A 20213-nucleotide genomic window follows, 5' to 3' on the forward strand; every position below is an offset into this window, starting at 1 on the left:
ACCCCAAAACCTAAAATGCAATAAAATAAATAAATGGGAAAAAAAAAAGAAATACAAGAATGAATAACACCATTCAATTAGTTCTTAATTTTTACATTTCAAAGAAATAGGCACAACTAACTAAAATTTCCATTATGTTTACAAGCTTTATGTGTAGCCTTAGCAGTTTATTAAATTCATAAAGAAGTCTGGGCGCAGTGGCTCACATGTATGATCTCAGCACTTTGGAAGGCTGAGGTAGGCAGATCACTGAAGGCTAGGAGATTGAGACCAGCCTGACCAACATAGCAAAACCATGTCTCTACCAAAAAATTCAAAAACAAAATTTAGCTGGGAATGGTGACACATGCCTATAATCCCAGGCACTCAGGCGGCTACAGCAAGAGAATAGCTTGAACTGGAACACGAAAGGCAGAGGTCATTGTGAGTCAAGATCATGACACTGCACTCCAGCCTGGGTGACAGAAAGATACCCTGTCTCTAAATAAATAAATGAATAAATACATAAATAAATTCATATACAGGAAAAATAGTTCTAGGAGTTATTTCTTAATCATGGTTTTAGGAATACCTTGCCTGCTTTTGAAGTTAATAATTATTAACTTGTATCCAAGATATTATGATTGAATAGGATTATTTTGAGACCTTGGTATCAACATTTTTATGTCTCCTTGATGATTCTGATTTAGATGCCAATGTATCACGAATCACTGAGAAATACATTTAACGGTGAAGTATCTAAGATTTGTGTTTTTGCCTTTGCATAGAGGAAAATAAAATCCTCTGATGTAAAAAACTTTCAACCTATTATTCTTCACTGAATAATTACTGGAGGCCCATGGCTCTGGGAAAGGCAGGTTTTGGGGTGCTTTTTCTTTTTTCCCTTTTCTAGCCTGTGACTGTAGAATGAAGGATTTATAGTAAGTATGTTCAGGGGTCTTCTGTTACAGATATTTTGGCGGAATTACCCATGTCTTGTTAAAATTAAGACATGAAGGAAAACAAAAGAAAAATAACATAATTTTATTGAAAAAATAAAAAGTATTGCCCATAATTACAAAATTTAAAATATAAGCAGTAATTTTTCCATTGGCCATACACATAGAAAAATTGATGCACTATTAAAAAAAGTGTAACTTTCAAATACAAATAACCCTGAAATGTAATAAATGAAAAGACAGTCAAGCAAAATTTGAATTATGTTAAACAAAATTAGAATTATGTTAAGTGAACTATTAACCAGCTCAAATTAATGAATAATAGTAACTAGCACTTAAGGCCTTACTTTACACCAGAATTATAAGGGTTTTAAAAATATTAACTTATTTAGTTTTATACTAATTTTCCACAGGTTTGATATCATTTTCAGAGGTATACATCTCAGAATTAATAAGTACATGCAAACAGTACCTGATAATATTAATAGATTAAGAACTGCTTTTCTTTTTACTGTGATGAAGTATCAATGGCTAGGATATAACACAGCAAAGAATGGATTTGAAAGTAAATATAAAATGACTACATTCATGATGGATATGAAAATAAAATGAAAAATAATCAGAATATCTATTAAAAGCATAGACTTAAACTCTTAAACTAATAATCTTATATAAGTTCCAGTCATGATAAGTTGACTAGAGTGAGGACTGACAGTGTTAAGGAATTGAGGTTGAAAACAAACAAACAAAAAGTTCTGACAGTGTGTTGTGTTTTTATTTTTTAAGTTAAAACATTTTATTTTGCTTATGTTTATGGCATCTCTTTTTCCCTCTTTTTTTTAATTTTAAATTCGGAGATACATAGGAATGTTTGTTCCATAGGTAAATTCGAGTCATGGGTTTTTGTTTTTGTTTTGTTTTGTTTTGTTTTGTATAGATTATCTCATCACCCAGGCATTATACACAGTACTCAATAGCCATTTTTTGCTCCTCTCCCTCCTCTCACCCTCCATCCTTGAGTAGACCCCAGTGTCTGTTGTTCCCCCATGTGTCCTGTCATTTAGCTCTCACTTATAGGTAAGAATGTGCAGTATTTTGTTTTCTCTTCCTGGGTTACTTTGCTTAAGATAATAGCCACCAGCATCATCCATGTTTCCCCATAAAATACACAATCTTGTTTTTTTATGGCTGCATAGCATTCCATAGTGCCTATGTGCCACATTTTTTTAATCCATTCTGTTATTGGTGAGCATTTAGGCTGATTCCATGTCTTTGCTATTGTAAATAGTGCTGCAATGAACATTCACATGTATGTTCATGTGTCATGGTAGAATGATTTATATTCCCCTGAGTATATACACAGTAATAGGATTGCTGGGTCAAATGATATTTTTGTTTTTAGGTCTTTGAGGAGTGACCATACTGTCTTCCACATGGTTGAACTATTTTACACTCCCACCAACTGTGTTTAAGTATTCCCTTTTCTCTGCAACTTCACCAGCATCTGTTATTTTTTGACTTTTTAATAATAGCCACTCTGATGTGAGATGATATCTCATTATGGTTTTGATTTGCATTTATCTAATAATCAATTATATTGAGCTTCTTTTTGTTTATTGACTGCACATGTTTTTTTTGTTTTTAATGTGCTTTTTTTGGATTTTATTTTTTTTTTTTGAGACGGAGTTTCACTCATGTTACCCAGGCTGTAGTGCAATGGCGCGATCTCGGCTCACCACAACCTCCGCCTCCTGGGTTCAGGCAATTCTCCTGCCTCAGCCTCCTGAGTAGCTGGGATTACAGGCATGCACCACCATGCCCAGCTAATTTTTTGTATTTTTAGTAGAGACGGGGTTTCACCATGTTGACCAGGATGGTCTCGATCTCTTGACCTCGTGATCCACCCGCCTCGGCCTCCCAAAGTGCTGGGATTACAGGCTTGAGCCACCGCGCCCGGCCTTTTTTGGAATTTTTAATGTGAGTGTCTATGTATGTTTTTGTATAAGCAGATAGGCACATGTTGTAGACAAAGCTTTCAGCATTGTAACCTACATGTGTGGCCCAAAACGATTTAATATCCTGAGGCATTCATATTTTCCTAATATCTGATTTCTGTAAAGGCTTATGCTTACATTAAAATAATAGGGGAATTAAATTCTGTCATGTATCCAGTAGTCAATCTGAATTACTTAGAAAACTACCAAAAACTAGAATCATTCCCCCTAAAAATTAAAAACATGGAAATTCATCAATAAGCACGTGACGATGCTCAATATAATTAATCATTTATAATGAGATACCACTATACATCCTCTAGAGAATTTTTTTATAATTTAAAAGAAGGAAATTACCAAGTGTTGGCATGGGTGAGGAACAATTGAAACTCTGAAAGAATTGTTGGAAAGGTAACTTTGAAAAATAGTTTAGTAATTTCGTATAAATTTAAGTAGATATTTACCATATATGACCCATATATGGCATATGTGACCCAGCAATGCTATTCCAAGGTAGCCACCTAAAAGATACTGAAATGTATGTTTATATCTAGGCCTGTGTGTTAATATTTATAGCAGCTTTTAATAATAACTTTCTAAGACTAGAATCTATCTAAATGTTCACTCGGTGGTTTATGGATAAATAAATTGTATACATCAAGCATTAAAATATTCAGCAATTAAAAAGGAATAATCTATTGAAGCATGCAACATCATGGAAGAAGCTCATAGTATATTAGTTTCCTATGGCTGCTATTACAAATTATAACATGCGAAGTTTTATAACAACATAAATTTAGACTTTCATATATCAGGTGAGGAGGCCAGAAGTACAAAATTAGTTTTATTGAGCTAAAATTCAGGTGTCAGCAGGACTATACTCCCTCTAGGGAGTCTAGAAGAGAACCCAGTTCCTTGCCTTTTTAACTTCTGATTACTAGCATTCTTTGACTGTATCAGTCCAAAATCTGCTTCCTCCTCTTCTCTATGTGTATAACCTTTGTTTCTTTCTTTCAAAGACATTTATGATGGCCTTTATAACCTGTTTGGATAATATAGAGTAATCTCCTCATTTCAAAATTCTTAACCACATCTGCCAAAACTTTACCATATAAAGTAACATTCATGGGTTCCTGGTATTAGGACTGAGATAAGATTTGGCTCTGTGTCCCCCTCCCCCCAAATCTCATGTTGAATTGTAATCCCCATCTATTTGGGCAGGGGTTTGGTGGGAGGTGATTGAATCATGGGGGCAAACTTCCCTTGCTGTGCTTGTGATAGTGAGTTCTCACAAGATCTAGTTGTTTGAAAGTTGTCTGACTTTCCGCTTCACTCATTCTCTCTTGCTACCATGAGAATGAAGAAGATCCTTTCTTCCTCTTCACTTTCCTCCATGATTGTAAGTTTTCTGAGGCCTTCCAGACATGCTTCCTGTAAATCCTGCAGAATTGTGAGCTAATTAAACTTCTTTTCCTCATAAATTACCTAGTCTCAGGAATTTCTTTACATGCAGTGTGAAAACTGACTAATACAGATTGGATATCTCGGGGGCCATCTTTCAGCCTCGCACAAATTTTAATTGTGTTATGCTGAGTGTTAAAAGAAAGACTAAAATACTGCATAGCTTTGATTCTACTTATACTCCATTCTATCATAGACAAAACAATAGGAACCAGCAGATCTTTGAGGAAAGAAGTTAAAATTTTAGAACTATATTATTATGAGTGAATTTTACTTTATATTAATTATATCTCAATCCATTAAAAAATAAAAGGAAAACAGATAACGTTGTGTACCTTATATAATACTTTTAAATTCGTCTTCAGTTGAGACTTTAGAAACATACCTGTCTCTTTTCTATGATATGAGAGGAGATCTGGAGCCAATTGATTCTCTATTTCACCTTGGGGTTTTGACAATCTAGTACAACTAAATTCTAATTTGTTCAGAAGTCTTAGCACTGTAATTTTTCTTCCATTAACTGTTTTCTATTCAGACTCTTCTATATTCTTCCCAAATTCTCAAACTTTAAGGATATTTTGGTTTTATGAATTGCTGTGGGGAATTAATTTTCTCAAATATATCCTGGGAATGTGTTTCTTCAACCATTCCCTTTAATTCTAGTTGCTTAATACAGATAATGTATGTGTGTGTGTGTGTGTGTGTATGTAAAGGTGTATGTGTGTGGATACATAGTGTGTGTGTAAGTGTGTATGTGTGTGGATATATTTAATATTTTATTAAATATATGGGTTACATAAGGTTAAGTGGGTTGGATTAGTTGTTTAGAAAGTGCAATTTAGTTGAAACTGAAGGACAAGTAAAAGTCATGCAATGAGAAACATGAGCCTCTATAAAGATATGGAACCCAGAAGTAACATTTAACACCTCTTTCCTAAAACCGTTTTATCCATTCCAGTATATTCAAGTTGTGTCTATTGCACTTGTTAAATTATAACATTTGCCACTATTCCATTTCTCTTCCAATACAGCTTAGCTTAAGCTAACCTCCATGTCATGCCTGGAAAGTGTCATGCGACATCCCCACAACTAGCTTATAAACATCTTTTCTCATCCACTCCTTTCTTTTCTTTTTACTTTGATCACAGTCACCTGATCCAAAAACAATTCACATCAGTATCTTCTCTTGACTTTTAGTATATCAAGTCAGTTCTCATTACCTCATAAAAGGACTTCCTGTCCTTTTAATGCATCTTCAATTACAGTTGACCCTTAAATAATGTGGGGATTGGGACACCAACCCCCCACATAGCAAAAAATTTATACATAACTTTGATTCCCCAAAACTTCCCTATTAATAGGTTACCTTACCCTTAACATAAGGAGTTCATCAAAATCTATTTTGTACATTATATACATTATACATTGTATTCTTACAATAAAGCAAGCTAGAGAAAAGAAAATATTATTAAGAAAATCATAAGGAAGAAAAAACACACTTAGAATACTGTATTTATCAATATCGTTAAGTTTATGTAATCTGTTCATAAGATGAATCCTCTGTCTGAAAATGATAGACAACCACAGCTGCAGACATCAATCTTCAGCGTCTATCAAGAAATTCGACTTTTTTTTCATAATGTGATGACTTTTTTCTCACTACTTGGGAGTATTTCCAGCATTATTAGTGACACTTTGAATGAATTCCATGGTGTTATTCAAAGTGTAATTATATATATGCATGCTTCATTTGAAAACAAAAAATTATATATAGATATGGAACTGCTTAATTTTCAAAAATGTTCACTTGCATACACATTGATTTCTTTAGCTGTCACATATTTTTTTCTTAGCTGAATCTAGAAATTTTTTTATAAATGAAATTCTAGTTTATTTTAGAACTGAATATTACATTTATTTATTTATTATTTTTAAATTTATTTATTTAACTTTAGGTGCATACTATATCTGGCATTTCTCCCGTGTTATCCTTCCCTGCCTTGCCCCCCTCCCCATCCCCAACTCTTTTTTCCCTACCCCCCCAAATGTCCCCAGTGTGTGATGCTCCTCTCCCTGAGTCCACGTGTTCTCATTGTTCAACACCCACCTATGAGTGAGAACAAGCGGTATTTGGCTTTCTGTTCTTGTGTCAGTTTGCTGAAAATGATGATTCCCAGATTCATCCAACTTCCTACAAAGGACATGAACTCATCGTTTTTAATGGCTGCATAGTATTCCATGGTGTATATATACTACATTTTCTTTGTCCAGTCTTTTAAATACCTTTCATTAAGTTAACAATATTTAAAATAATGAAAGAATGTGAAAAATTTATAATAGAATTATTATATCAAGTTTTCAAGTGATTATGTTACTTGCAGAAAGTAAGTTCTGTCTCACTACCCAAAATTAGTTTATAGAACAGCCATAATTGAAATTAGATTTTACATGTTTTAAGAGTTGAATACAGCTTTACCTTTGTCATTTATTCTTATTCTCAGCAATATAGTTTACTCCGCCAAGGATTGATTCTATTGGTGCTTCTCTATTTTTCCCACCTAAATGTATTATGCAGCAGTATTTTTTTTTAATCTGGTAAATAGCTATCCCAGTCATATTGGAGCTTACCTAACATATATAACATGATGCATTTGGTTTTCCCAACTCCCATATAATTGTGCATAGCAATATTGAGAATATTCAATCCTACCCTTAAGATAGTTAGCCCCTGTCCTAGAGGCAAGAGAATATTACCCAGCTATGAATTTGTTCAATAAATGTTCATTGATAGCCTCTGAGTTTCCAAACAGTCTTTCATGTCACTAAAAGATATAAACTCTGGTAGCAGTTGCAGTCCTTACCCTAAAAGAGGTCTGAAGCTAGCAGGCCTCTTTCCAGATTAATATCATGGAAATGATGTTAATAATCACAAGATAAACCCAGCTTCCTGGACCTGTTTGAGGCACTATAAAATGTCATAATGCATATAAAGCACTTAGTAGAATATTTATGGATATTAAGAGCTGAATATATGTTTGGTACCACTATTATTTTTAGTAGGAAGAGTATAGTAAAGTGTGGATACTTTGATGCATGTTAAATTATAGTTGCCCAAAATCTAGCTACAACAGTTAAGACAGACAGAAGGCAGGGGCTGAGGGAGCTAACTGGAGGTAATAAAATGACAGGCATGTTTTAGTGAAAAGTGTACAGCTACCACGTTATACATCTGACATCTGTCCCCAAATCTCACACAATTATCTATCTTTGGAGAACTTTGTCATATATACGCCTTCATTGCAAGAAAGTTTAGGAAATATTGTTTTAGATTCCTGGGTTCTATAGTAGTATAGGATGACACGTTAGAAAAAGAGGTTTAAATGGGCATCTGTTAAACTAACAGCAACTGCAGAATCCATGGTATGGCTACTCATCCACACATAGGTGCCTGATTTCTCATATCTAACTTTGAAATAATAATAACATGTTTTCACTTATAATACAGCCATCTATGTGTCCATGAAAATATACTCACCATTTACCCAGAAGCAGAATTCTAAAGCTTTGTTAGTCTTTTGCCCATCACTGGGAGATAATTTTCCTTTAGTTTAACTGCTATATTATCTTGATAGCTTGTCATATATTAAATAATTGTATATATGACAACCCCCAATAAATCCTATATAAAATTGTAGAGGAAAACGAATTGTCAAAAATGAAAATTATTATAAATAACTAGAACAAAGAAAAAATATAGTCTATTATAGTCATTGTTCTACCTAGCCACAAACTGATAGTTGTTCTTTACAATTTTCTTCCCCCTTTACAGATAATTTTTTGCTTTCATCCAGCAGCTCATGTGATCAGATCTCTTTATCTAACAGAGTATCGATCAAAACCTTTATTTCTCGGGATTCTGAGAGCACTTGCTGATCTCACCTATATTAGCTTTTCAAATCAATCTATGATCTTTTACCAGTATATACCACAGTATTAAAAGATGTTTCAGAGGATTTTCTCAGGCTCTACACATGCTCTCGTGACAGATTAAAACCCAGTTTTTCATTTAATTATTCACCCCAATGCTACACATCAGGCTTGTGCTTGCCTATTTGTTCAGTGAAATGAGAAATCCTAAAAGGTCAAATAATGAACTCAATTTCCAATTTAGTAAACCCATTTGTATGTCCTCTACTGTGAGCCATTCTCCTTTGGGTATTAAGATCTGTAAATCACCATGGTTCAGCACCATAGGCATGGAAAAAAAAATAAAAAAGTAAAACAAAACAAAAAAGAAACAAAAGGAAAAAAAAAATTCAAAGTGAGTCGTGAAGTGCAAAAATGAAAGACATATCTCAACTCTATTTTTTATTTTCCATACATATGTATTCTGGCTATGGGTGAATAAAACAAAACATGCATTGTTCATTCTTTTTTTATTTTTATTTTTATTTGTTTGAGATGTAGTCTTGCTTATGTTGCTGTCCCCCAGGCTGGAGTGCAATGGAGTGACTTGGGTTCACTGCAACCTCCGCCTCCCAGACTTAAGCAATTCTCCTGCCTCAACCTCCTGAGTAGCTGAGATTACAGGCACAAGACACCATGCTAATTTTTGTACTTTTAGTAGAAACGGGGTTTCACCATGTTGGCCAGGCTGGCCTCGAACTCTTCACCTCAGGTGATCCACCCACCTCAGCCTTCCAAAATGCTGGGATTACAGGCATGAGCCACTGCATGCAGTCATTGTTGAAGGCACAAAATATGACATTTTGTGCAGAAATAGTAACCCTGAAAACTCTAAAAAAAGTGATTCAAGAAAAGAACTGAATGTGAAGTGTTTGAATAAGAAATTTAAATAATAATAAAGCACCATGTCATAGATTTTTGGCTGTGTTTTAAAATGTTATTTTAGTATTACATAAAGTAATGGCACAATTACAATAACTGGCATCTTAGAATTTATGATGCTTGGTATAAAGAAGAGCATCTGCCCTGTGGCAGCCATTCACATGTGCTACTATGACCTGATCTACCTTCCAAATAAAACCTACTTAGTTGGCTGACAGCCTCCAGCTGCAGAATTTTCAACTTTTCCTTGGAGGCTACAGTCCTAAGCTCTTTACAAACAATGCCTAGAAGTGGCAGATTTCCTAGGGATGGCCATTTCTGTCCAATATAAAATTCTTCTAATGAGAAATCTTTTCTCTAGGGCTCCACTGACCTAACCAAGCCTTTCTCAGATTAGTGCCTATGTCTCTCTTTCAAGAAAATAAGGATTATATTTAGGCTATCTGGCTGGAATGGGAAATTCAGATCTCTAATATGACCTTTGTTCAAATGTTGAGACTTAATGAGCTTTTGTCACTAAAGTTTTCTCAATCTTTTTTTTCTTAAAATTTGCCTAAAAGCAAACAATTTTTCTAGTCCCTCAAGGTCCCGTATTTCTGAATTCTATCAATTCCTTTTTCTTTCTTCTTCAAAACCACTGAATTTTTTCCTAAGCTTATGTTTTTCTTGTAATATCTTGCCAAATGTAGCCAATACTTGCTAAAACGACACAGGGGTTCTTTTTAACTGCTTTTCTAGAGATTTTGCTTCAGGAAACTCAAAATTTGCTTTCTAAGTTATCATGGTCAATAGTTTTACCAACTTTCTACTGAATAAAACATATTGTTCTATATCGAGTATGATATATGTCCCTTTAATGCTCACCATATGGCCGCTAAGCCAATAGTATTGAAAGCATTACTGTCTTTATATGGTCAAAACATGATAAATGCAGAAACAAACAATCCTGAATCTCAGTGGCTTAATAAAATTAAATTACTATTTTCTTACCTAATAGTCTAATATTATAGGTAAAAGCACTTAGTTTAATATTTATGGATATTCACGCATTTTCCCATGGCTCTTCCATCCTATGCTGCTAACATATTTCAAACACATAGCCTCCAAGGGCAAGTGGAAAAACATGAATTAAGGGAGCACACTCACCCTTTACTCTCCAAAAGAAGTAATGTTTCACCTTACCATTGGTGCTAATTAGCTATATAGCTAAAGTCAAATTAAAAGTGGCTGGAAAATGATGTTTAACTGCTTTTCCAGAAAGAAAAAAACAGCTTTGTTGTTTTATCACCTAAACAATCATCATTTCAGAGGAGAAACTCATATTGTTGGGGGTCATAGAAAATTTTAATTCTTATCTTCATATTCATTTTCTACTAAGCAAGTGTTTGGATGGTGAGGACAGCAGCTGGCTGAGGAACAGATAGATGATTTTGATAATGCTATTATGAAGATAATTGTGTTGAGAGGATTTACTGGTGAGCATTTTATGATTACTCCAACATTTCCAGCCACTATTTATTAGACATTCTGGCCACCAGTCCAATCTACTTCTACATAATTAATCATCCTGATAAACTATTACCACTTTTCACATATTAATATGTATGTATACACACACAGACACACACACACCTCTGTATATCTCTCTTTTCATGAAAATTAGAAAGATAGCTAAAAGGATAGATCAAAATCCTGCCATCTCCATCAGAGACAATTAGTGGGATCCTAAGGCTACCACAGTTTACTTCTAGCTGTTAATAGCTAAAAGTATTTTACAAAAGGCTAAAGCCTTTTGTAAACCAGGCTCATTTTGTTGTTGTTGTTCTTCTCAGCCACTGAGATATAGAGAACTCACAAAGAGGTTATACCTATAAGTTGTAGCAGTAGTTGGTACATTGAAAACATAAGCTAACTACTTGTGGATAAAGTCCCATTGATGATGTCTGAATTTATGGCTTAATGGATCAGATATCACCAAATTTAGGAAGGCAAGCTCAATTTATTGGGATACTTAGGTTTCCGTAAAAAAGCATTCAGCCTTTAACATGGATCAATAATAATAATAATAATAATAAATTCTATTTCTCAGAAACAGTAGAGTTACTTGATGAGAAGAACAAGATTTTATTCTAAAATCCTAAGGTCAATTGCTGTTATTCCCCTGTTGAGGCTTGCTATGAACACCAGCCAGCATTACAACCTACCAAAAATACATTTAAAAAAAAATCACCAATTCATACAAGCATTCCAGCCTGAGACAGCTGATGAGCCTTCTATTTCTATGGAACACATTACAAATTGCCAGCCTCAGATAATTTTTTGAATGGACAGAGTTTTTAATGAGTATGCTTCTTTTTTAGTTTTATAAAGTACAAGTCATACCATTTTGTTTTTAATTTGAAGGAGATATCAACATATTCTAGACTTCAATCGTGTTTATCTAAATGAAAGCCTCTGAATTTTTATGGAGTTCATTTCTTATTTTATTCATGTATGGATCTTCATTTGGCATCACAATACTTCTAGTTACTGTTCACTAGGTTATATCATCTAAATATTTTCAATCCAGAAGATCAGAGTGGTATCCTCTGGTATGATGAGATGATTAATGTTCCTAAACGCTAAATTATATATAAAATTAAGGAATAGACACAGCTCTGAAATGATACAATAAAGGCATATTGTTAACTATGCCAAAGGAAAGAAAGCTACTTTTCAGTTTTCTTCTTTGGGGATGAGAGGAAACTTTGTTAAATCAATATTACACAGCAAGTACCAGGGCTATGTTGTTTCATTTAAATAATGAAACCATTTGTGAAACTATGTCTTCAATTTGTTTCAATACTTAATATTATTTATCAAGACATATCTGTTATATCAGTAGGCTCATCAGGTAAGTTGTATTTATATATATCAGTATAACTCTCCTTGCATTCTTCAAGTCTTTGAGGATGTCATTGATCTGTAGTTTTTTTAAGGGATATAGTACTGTTTTTGATATCCAACTTTGATAGAACAGTAGAGAAAAAATTCGTTTGATGCTTTTTCTGATTAAAGCAATAAATGTGTTGGTCAGGAACCAATGTGTGGATCCTGCCGATGTTTGAGTATGTCTGCTGAAACTACATGTGTGTACCATGAAATACAAAATGCATTCTGAGATATGATAGGCCAACTGAGAGATAGATTTAGTCTAAAACTATGCACATTTATTACCAAGTCCCATTAGACTCCACTCTGACCAAAGAACTAGATTGACCTTCAGAGCCTTCTGAGGTTAACAGGTCAGCTCAGAAGATAATCCTATAATCCCCTCAAATCAAGGATTTTTCCCATCAATACACATTTACTCTGGTAAATGGTTGCAAGTGCCTTTGGAGAAAGCTAGGAGGAAGATTTACAAAATATACTGGCATAATGAACAGAACTAAAGGCCAAAAACACATGATTATCTCAATAAATGCAGAAAAGCCTTTCAATAAAATTCAGCATTGTTTCATGTTAAAAACTCTTTATAAACTAGGTATTGAAGGAACATGCCAATAAAAACCATCTATGGTACACACCCACAGCCAACATTATACTGAAGAGGCAAAAGCTGGAAGTATTCTCCTTGAAAAACAGCACAGAAAAATGATGCCCTCTCTTACCACTTCTATTGAACATAGATTGGAAGTCCTGGTCAGAGCAATTAGGCAAGAGAAAGAAATAAATGATATCAAAATAGGAAGAGAGGAAGTCAAGCTATATCTGTTTGTAGATGACAAGATTCTGTATCTAGAAAACTGCATAATCTCAGCCCAAAAGCTCCTTCAGCTGATAAACAACTTCAGCAAATTTGCACGATACAAAATCAATGCACAAAAGTCACAGGCATTTCTACACACCAGCAACATCCAAATTAGAAAGGCAATCTTACTTATAATACCATAACAGAAATAAAATAAAATACCTAGTAATACAGCTAATGAGAGAGGTGAAAGATCTCTACAATAAAATTTATAGAAAATTGATAGAAATGTATAAGTAATTTGTAGATTCAACGTTATTTCTGTCAAACTACTAGTGTAGTTCTTCAAAGAACTAGGCAGAACTATTTTAAAATTCACATGGAACCAAAAATAAGCCTGAATAGCCAAATAAATATTAAGCAAAAAGAAAAAGCTGGAGTCATCACTGTCCCTGACTTTAAAGTATACTACAGGGCTACAGTAACCCAAACAGCATGTTGCTGGTACAAGAACAGACACATAGACCAATGGAACAAAATTGAGAATCCAAATAAGACTGCATGACTACAACTATCGGATCTTCAACAAATTTGACAAAAACAAGCAATGAAGAAAGGATTGCTTATTTAATAAATGATGCTGGAATAACTGGCAAGCTGTATGCCAAAGATTGAAACTGGACCCCTTCCTTATGCCATAAACAAAAATTAACTCAAGATGGATAACAGACTTAACTGTAAAATCCAAAAACAATAAATAAATAAATAAAATACTGGAAGACAACTTTGTCAATACTATTCGGGACATGGGCACTGGCAAAGATTTCATGATGAAAACACCAAAAGCAAAAATTGACAAATGAGGTATAATTAAAGACCTTCTGAACAGCAGAAGAAACTATCAACAGAGTAAACAACCTATGGAATGAGAGAAAATTTTTGCAACTATCCATCTGACAAAGGTCTACTGTTTAGTATCTATAAGGAAATTAAACAAATTTACAAGGAAAAACAACCCCATTGAAATTTGGGCAAAGGACATGATCAGACACTTCTCAGAAGAAGACATACATATGGCCAATAAGCATATGAAAAAATGCTCAAGATCACTGGTCATTAGAGAAATGCAAATCAAAACCACAATGAGATACCATCTTACACCAGTCAAAATGGATATTATCAAAAAGTCAGGAAATAACAGATGCTGGCAAAGTTGTGAAGAAAAGAGAACATTTATACACTGGTGATAGGAGTGTCAATTTGTTCAACCATTGTGGAAAGCAGTATGGAGATTCCTCAAAGAGCTAAAAGCAGAACTACCATTCTACCCAGCGATCCCATTATTAGGTATATGCCCAGCGGGATCTAAAGCATTCTACCAAGAAACATGTATGTAAATGTTCATTGCAGCATTATTCACAATAGAAAAGATATGGCATCAATGTAAGAGTTCATAAATGACAGACTGGAAAAAGACAATGTGATACTCACACACCATGGAATATTGTGCAGCCGTAAAAATTAATGAGATTGTGTCTTTTGCAGAAATGTGGATGGAGATGGAGGCTATCATTCTTAGAAAATTAATGCAGGAACAGAAAAGCAAATCCTGAATGTTCTCACTTATAAGTGGGAGCTAAATCATAAGAGCTTATGAACACAAAGAAGTAAACAATAGACACTGGGGTCTATATGAGAGGGGAGGGTAGGAGGAGGGAGGGGGCAGAGAAGATAACTATTGGGGTACTGGGCTTAATACCTAGATGATGTAATAATATATACAATAAACCTCATGACGTGTTTAACAAAATTTCACATGGACTCCTAGACCTGAAATAAATATATCTATAATTATATATCAATAATATATATAGATATAGATACACACACACATACATACTTATATATGATTTTAGAAATTTTCTCAAGATTACCAGGCCTCCCATTCAAAATTCTCTGACTCTATAAATCAAGTCTTGTGAATTGGAAAAGTATACATGAATACTTTTGTGGTAGTTCTAATTCAGGCCTAGAAAGATGTGTCTTTCTCCATTTTATATATGAAAATAGAACCTAGTTGCTTGGCCTTGTATTTCGATCATAGAAATTTAGTTATCAATTGAACTGCCAAATATCCATTTGAGTCCAGTGATTCCTATTACCATCTGTTCCTTCTGTTATGGTAACCACAGTGATACTCTTTTTGGTAATTAAGTGTTGTATGTCTATTACAGTAACCTGCATGTATTGGTTAAGTTCTATTATTTGGCATCAGCCACTTGGGATACTATCATTCACAGTGGTACTATCAGCACTCCTGCCCACAAAGAATAATGAACATATCACTTTTTAAAGAAGCTGGAACATCTCTCACATATAGGTTTTCAAAGATTTGTCAAGGACCTAGTCTCAGTTAACATATAGTAAGTCCATTTAATGTTAATCTGCCTAAAGTTTTTACTTCCTTTTTAAATTTTATTTCAGTTTTTTTATTTTTAATTTTGTGAGTACTTAATAATTGTACATATTTATGAGATCCATTAACTATTTTGGTGCAGAAATGCAATACATAATCACATAAGGGAAAATTCAGTATTCGACCCTTAAGTATTTATCCTTTGTGTTACAAATGATCCAATTATACTCTTATAGTTATCTGGAAATGTGCAATTAAATTATTATTGCCTATAGATCCTGTTGTACTATCAAATACTAGGTTTTATTCAATAGTTCCATTTTTTTGTACTCATTAACCATCTCCACCTCCCATCATCTCCCAACAATACTTCTGAGCCTCTAGTAATCATCCTATTATCTATGTTCATGAGTTCAATTATTTTGATTTTTAGATCCCAGAATTTCTGTCAACTTCATTTATTTAGGTGCCATTGAACTATTGCTTCTTTCAATTAACCACATATTGTCATCTCTATGAGTTAAAACACTAAGTGAAGAATACCCTGTGTGACCATTTCAATGAATTCACTCCAACCTGAATTGAATTCTGCCTTCCTTAGTGAAGCACCCTCAGAATTCATTACATAAATAATCTCCCAAATTTGCCAATATAAACAAGGAAAATACTGTGATTCTTTTGGTATATAATCCTTCCTTTTGAATTTGTGGTTGTAATTTTCACACTGAGATAGAAAGTCATCTGTTTCAAGTTCTAGATCTGATGGCAGTAAGATAATAAGGTAAAGCTGAAAGAATTGGCTCTTTTGCAGGGCAACTTTTTCAGGTTGTATCATTATACTGTGTTTAATTAATGCAGGAGAAACCCCATAGGACAGAGAAGGGGCTGCACTATTAAGAAATGAGACTGTACGATTTGGTGTAGTCATAGTCATTTGAATTTTATAAAGTGTTGCCACTTAAATTTTGGAGTTCTCCATATTTTGTATGTTTCTTTGATTCTATTATTTCAATCTATACTATATTTGAGTAATAGGATGAGATATAACTCATAAATTTTGTGACTATGAGAGAAAAATGATGTTAAAGTAAACAAGAAACTTGTTTTTTACTGATTTACCTAAGGTTTTCAAACTTTGAGTTTGATATTTTCTTTAAGATTTCTAATGCAATTAAATAGAGTCAGTGAACACTGAACTTTTATATTCCTTACATCTTTCAATAGTAGTCTAAAAATAAGTTTATTATTCACCAAAACCTTGTTTTTAATACATGCTTAATTTCAGTTACTAATTTAACTGTTTAACCACAGCATGCCATGGACTATCAGTCCACCATCATGTAATGCTAAATGGGTTTTCACTAAATTAAAAGTCAATTAGATAAAATAACAATTCCTAGATTCTCATTGTTTTTCAGAATATATTAATCTAATACATTCTTTAACATTTTTTCTATCAATAATTGTTTTGTAGTTTAAGGCAATCCAATCCTATATTTCCATCTAATAGTTAATGCAGAGTAAAGATTAACTTAAAGAAATTGCTAAAAAATTGTTTAAATATAACTATTATACACCTATAAACATAAAAATTTTTTTTAAAAAAGGTTAACTTAGAAAACTTATGGGAAGATCAAAGAATCAGGCCTGGAAATCTTATAGAAAGAATCATAGCAGCAAGTATAAATTTGCTGCCTTGATTCATGACATTCTAAAGTTTGAGCGACTGCTATGATTGCCTATATTCCAGCACTTCTAATATTTTACTATTAGAGAACAAGTTCTCACCATGATGCTTGACAGAATAGTCAATAACTTCATTGTCATTGCCTTACGTTGTTTATGTCTGTGGTCAAATCTCACAGGGATGCTTCTCCTTAGTGGACCAGGCAGTCTGCAGAATCTTAGCTGTAAGACCTTAGCTGCAAGAGCACATCATTTTATGCACTCTTAAAATGCAAGAACACATAATTTAGCCTTTTTTTTTTTGCCTCTATATTGCAGGAAGCAAGATGAAAGGGGTTTAAATAGGTTAAATAGGTGAGTGAGCCAACGTTTAACACTTAAAATAGCTGAAGAAACGTATTTCAGAAGGACTGGTATGAGGGCTGGAGGTGAAAGAGTGCATACTGTCTAAATGCAGTAAGGCTATGAGAGCACTACTCAAGATGCTTCATTTTATAGGAGCTACAGTTAAATTGTTGAAGAAGTGTTTTACACTCTTCTTGGAGAATTAAAATGAATATTAATTAATATGGGAAAATCTTCAGTTAAAAATTTCTTTTATAATCTTTTAGTCCAGAATTTATCAAATTTACTTATTCGGATTAAATTTGGTTTGTATAATATTTATGAATATGTCACTGAATAGTATCTGTGGAACATGTTTTCAGAAACTTGAGGCTAGATTGAAGACATCAGAAGGTTGTTGGTGGAAAAGATGAGACTGGAGTTGCTTGTTACCTTGTTTGTCTTTTTAATGGATTTGGAATTTTATACAAATGAAGGGAGAATTATTTAAGAGGTTATAGGTATTAGCATGACACAATGTTTAATTTACATCACAGGTACCTGTGCAAAGCAAGTAGCCCAGTTAAGACATTGTTGTATTGCTCTAGATGAGAAAAGGTAAGACTGAAATATTACGTTTAATATTATGGAAAGGTCCTGCAAAGACATTAAAATAAATAAAATTTAAAGGTCCCATGGAAGATAGTATGAAAGTAGAAGACGGTTTGCATTCTGCTGACTTATTCTACTAACCCCTTTCTTGTCCCTCACTATTTCCATGACTGTGTTTTGGGGAAGTAACATAGCATATGTATCTGTCAAAAAGGGTTCATGGGATACCAAATTAGGGAAGCAAAGTCAAGAGCAGTTATGGAACAGGAGGGAAGGCCAAAGGGCAGAAATAAAACACAGGCATGAAAGTAAAGTGTCCCCTAAATGTTAATATAAAGTATAATTTTACCTTGATTATATTCGTAAGTTGGTCTTTCAGTGTTTGGCTATGTTGTGCTGGGTAAAAGTACAGAATCTGTGCACATACAAACTTCAGAGGGTCAGGAGAGGCAGAGACCAAAACAAAATTACCATTGTGAACACAGAAGCCAGTGGTTGGAATTGAAAAAGAAGACCCAGAGCAAATAATATCTGATCATATGTTTCCTAGCATGATAAAGCACCTTTAAATATTTACAGTATATCTATATCTTAATCTTTTTGTTAGTAAAGTTGCTCAGAGCTTCCTGAAATTTGTTTTAAGATTGTTATTATTATGAAAATAATTCAGTTGTCAGTAAAATTAATGTCAGTTGTCCAAAACTTTGCTGAAATAATACAAGAAGCTTATATATTTGTATATTAATGTAATAATATTTTTTAATTAGCTCAGCAGAAAATATATTTTAATTTTGTAGGAAAATATGATAGATTTGACAAGGTTAATTCAACACTATTGTGATTTTCACAAACATGTATCCAAAATATGATAAAGAGCATGCTCCTTGACCCTATTCATCTTACTCATTGATTTTACCCAATTTTGCTGGTTAAAACAGGAAAAGGAAAGAATAAATCTTCAAGTTGAATCTTGGTATGAAACCAAAAGCAGATCCAGAACAATTCTGTATTCTTAAATTTGAAATACCTAAGTTTGGCATACTAATTAAAAAAAAATAAATTATTCAGTACCTGCTTAATACACATCATCTTCATTCTGGACAAGCATGATTCACCATCACAAAATAATGGGCTCCAAGCCAGGAACGGAGAGTATTTCATAACATTTAGCATCTAGGTTGTAAATGTCCTGTGAATGCCTTGCTTATCTTGTGAACAGATTTTTAAAAGGATAAAGAGCAAAACTCACCATAGTAAGATGAACCTGAATAGAATTGGAACAGGAAACGTATGACAAAAAAATGAAAAGGTAATGCTGAAAATGAGGAGAAGAAAAAGCCGCATGAAGAACGTACAAATGAAAACTCTTAATAGTCTGGGGTCCTGCGTGGCAGAGGCTCCATTACCTTCATAACTGACATTAGATCTGTGCTCCCTTTTGCCTCTATCTTTCGTATATCATGAAAGATCTCTTCCCCTTCTCCAAAAGAAATTTTACTCACAAAATGTCAGTCTATATTCTTGGCATTTCCAGCATTTCATTATGCTTAAATTATTTTCCTATGCTCCAAACATATTTTCCTCAGCATGGTCATCTTTCTCAGTTTATTTATTTTTTTTAACATCAAGCAAGAACATTAACCTTTTTCTAATTAGTATTCTGTTTATCTCCTTTACAGCCAAGAGTCTTCATTCATCGTCTCCAGCATTTCTCTCCCTAATTCTCTACTGCAAACATTTACAATTTAGCTTATTTTGTTACCAGTTACCAAAAGTGCAGTAGCTAGCAAAAAGTCACATTTTGTTACACAATAAATCACTGTTAATACTTATTTCACTTGACCTCTCCACAGGGCTTAGCAGGTGATAATTCTCTCTGAAAAACTTCTCTCTCTGGTTCTAATGACACAATAATTGTCAGATTATATATTTCTAATGGTTTTTTTCTTTCCCTTTGTCTCTGCCATGGTCTTCTCTTTCTTTGAAAATTATTTGCAATTCAGTGTTCCTGGAATAAAATTCATGAAAGTCACCTCAATTTCCACTTTATCCTTTGGAATTATCATTCATGTACATGACTCATAGTAAATGCTAATGACATTCACTTTCATTTTTCATCTATTGTGTGTACTTTAAACCCACTCATCTGACTTTGTGTAGCACAGTTAAGACAGGAAATGGATACGTTAGTTAACAAAGCTGTT

This window comes from Sapajus apella, unplaced genomic scaffold (assembly GCF_009761245.1).
Source record: "Sapajus apella isolate SASKATOON/1434 unplaced genomic scaffold, GSC_monkey_1.0 scaffold3, whole genome shotgun sequence".
Classification (NCBI taxonomy): Eukaryota; Metazoa; Chordata; class Mammalia; order Primates; family Cebidae; genus Sapajus; species Sapajus apella.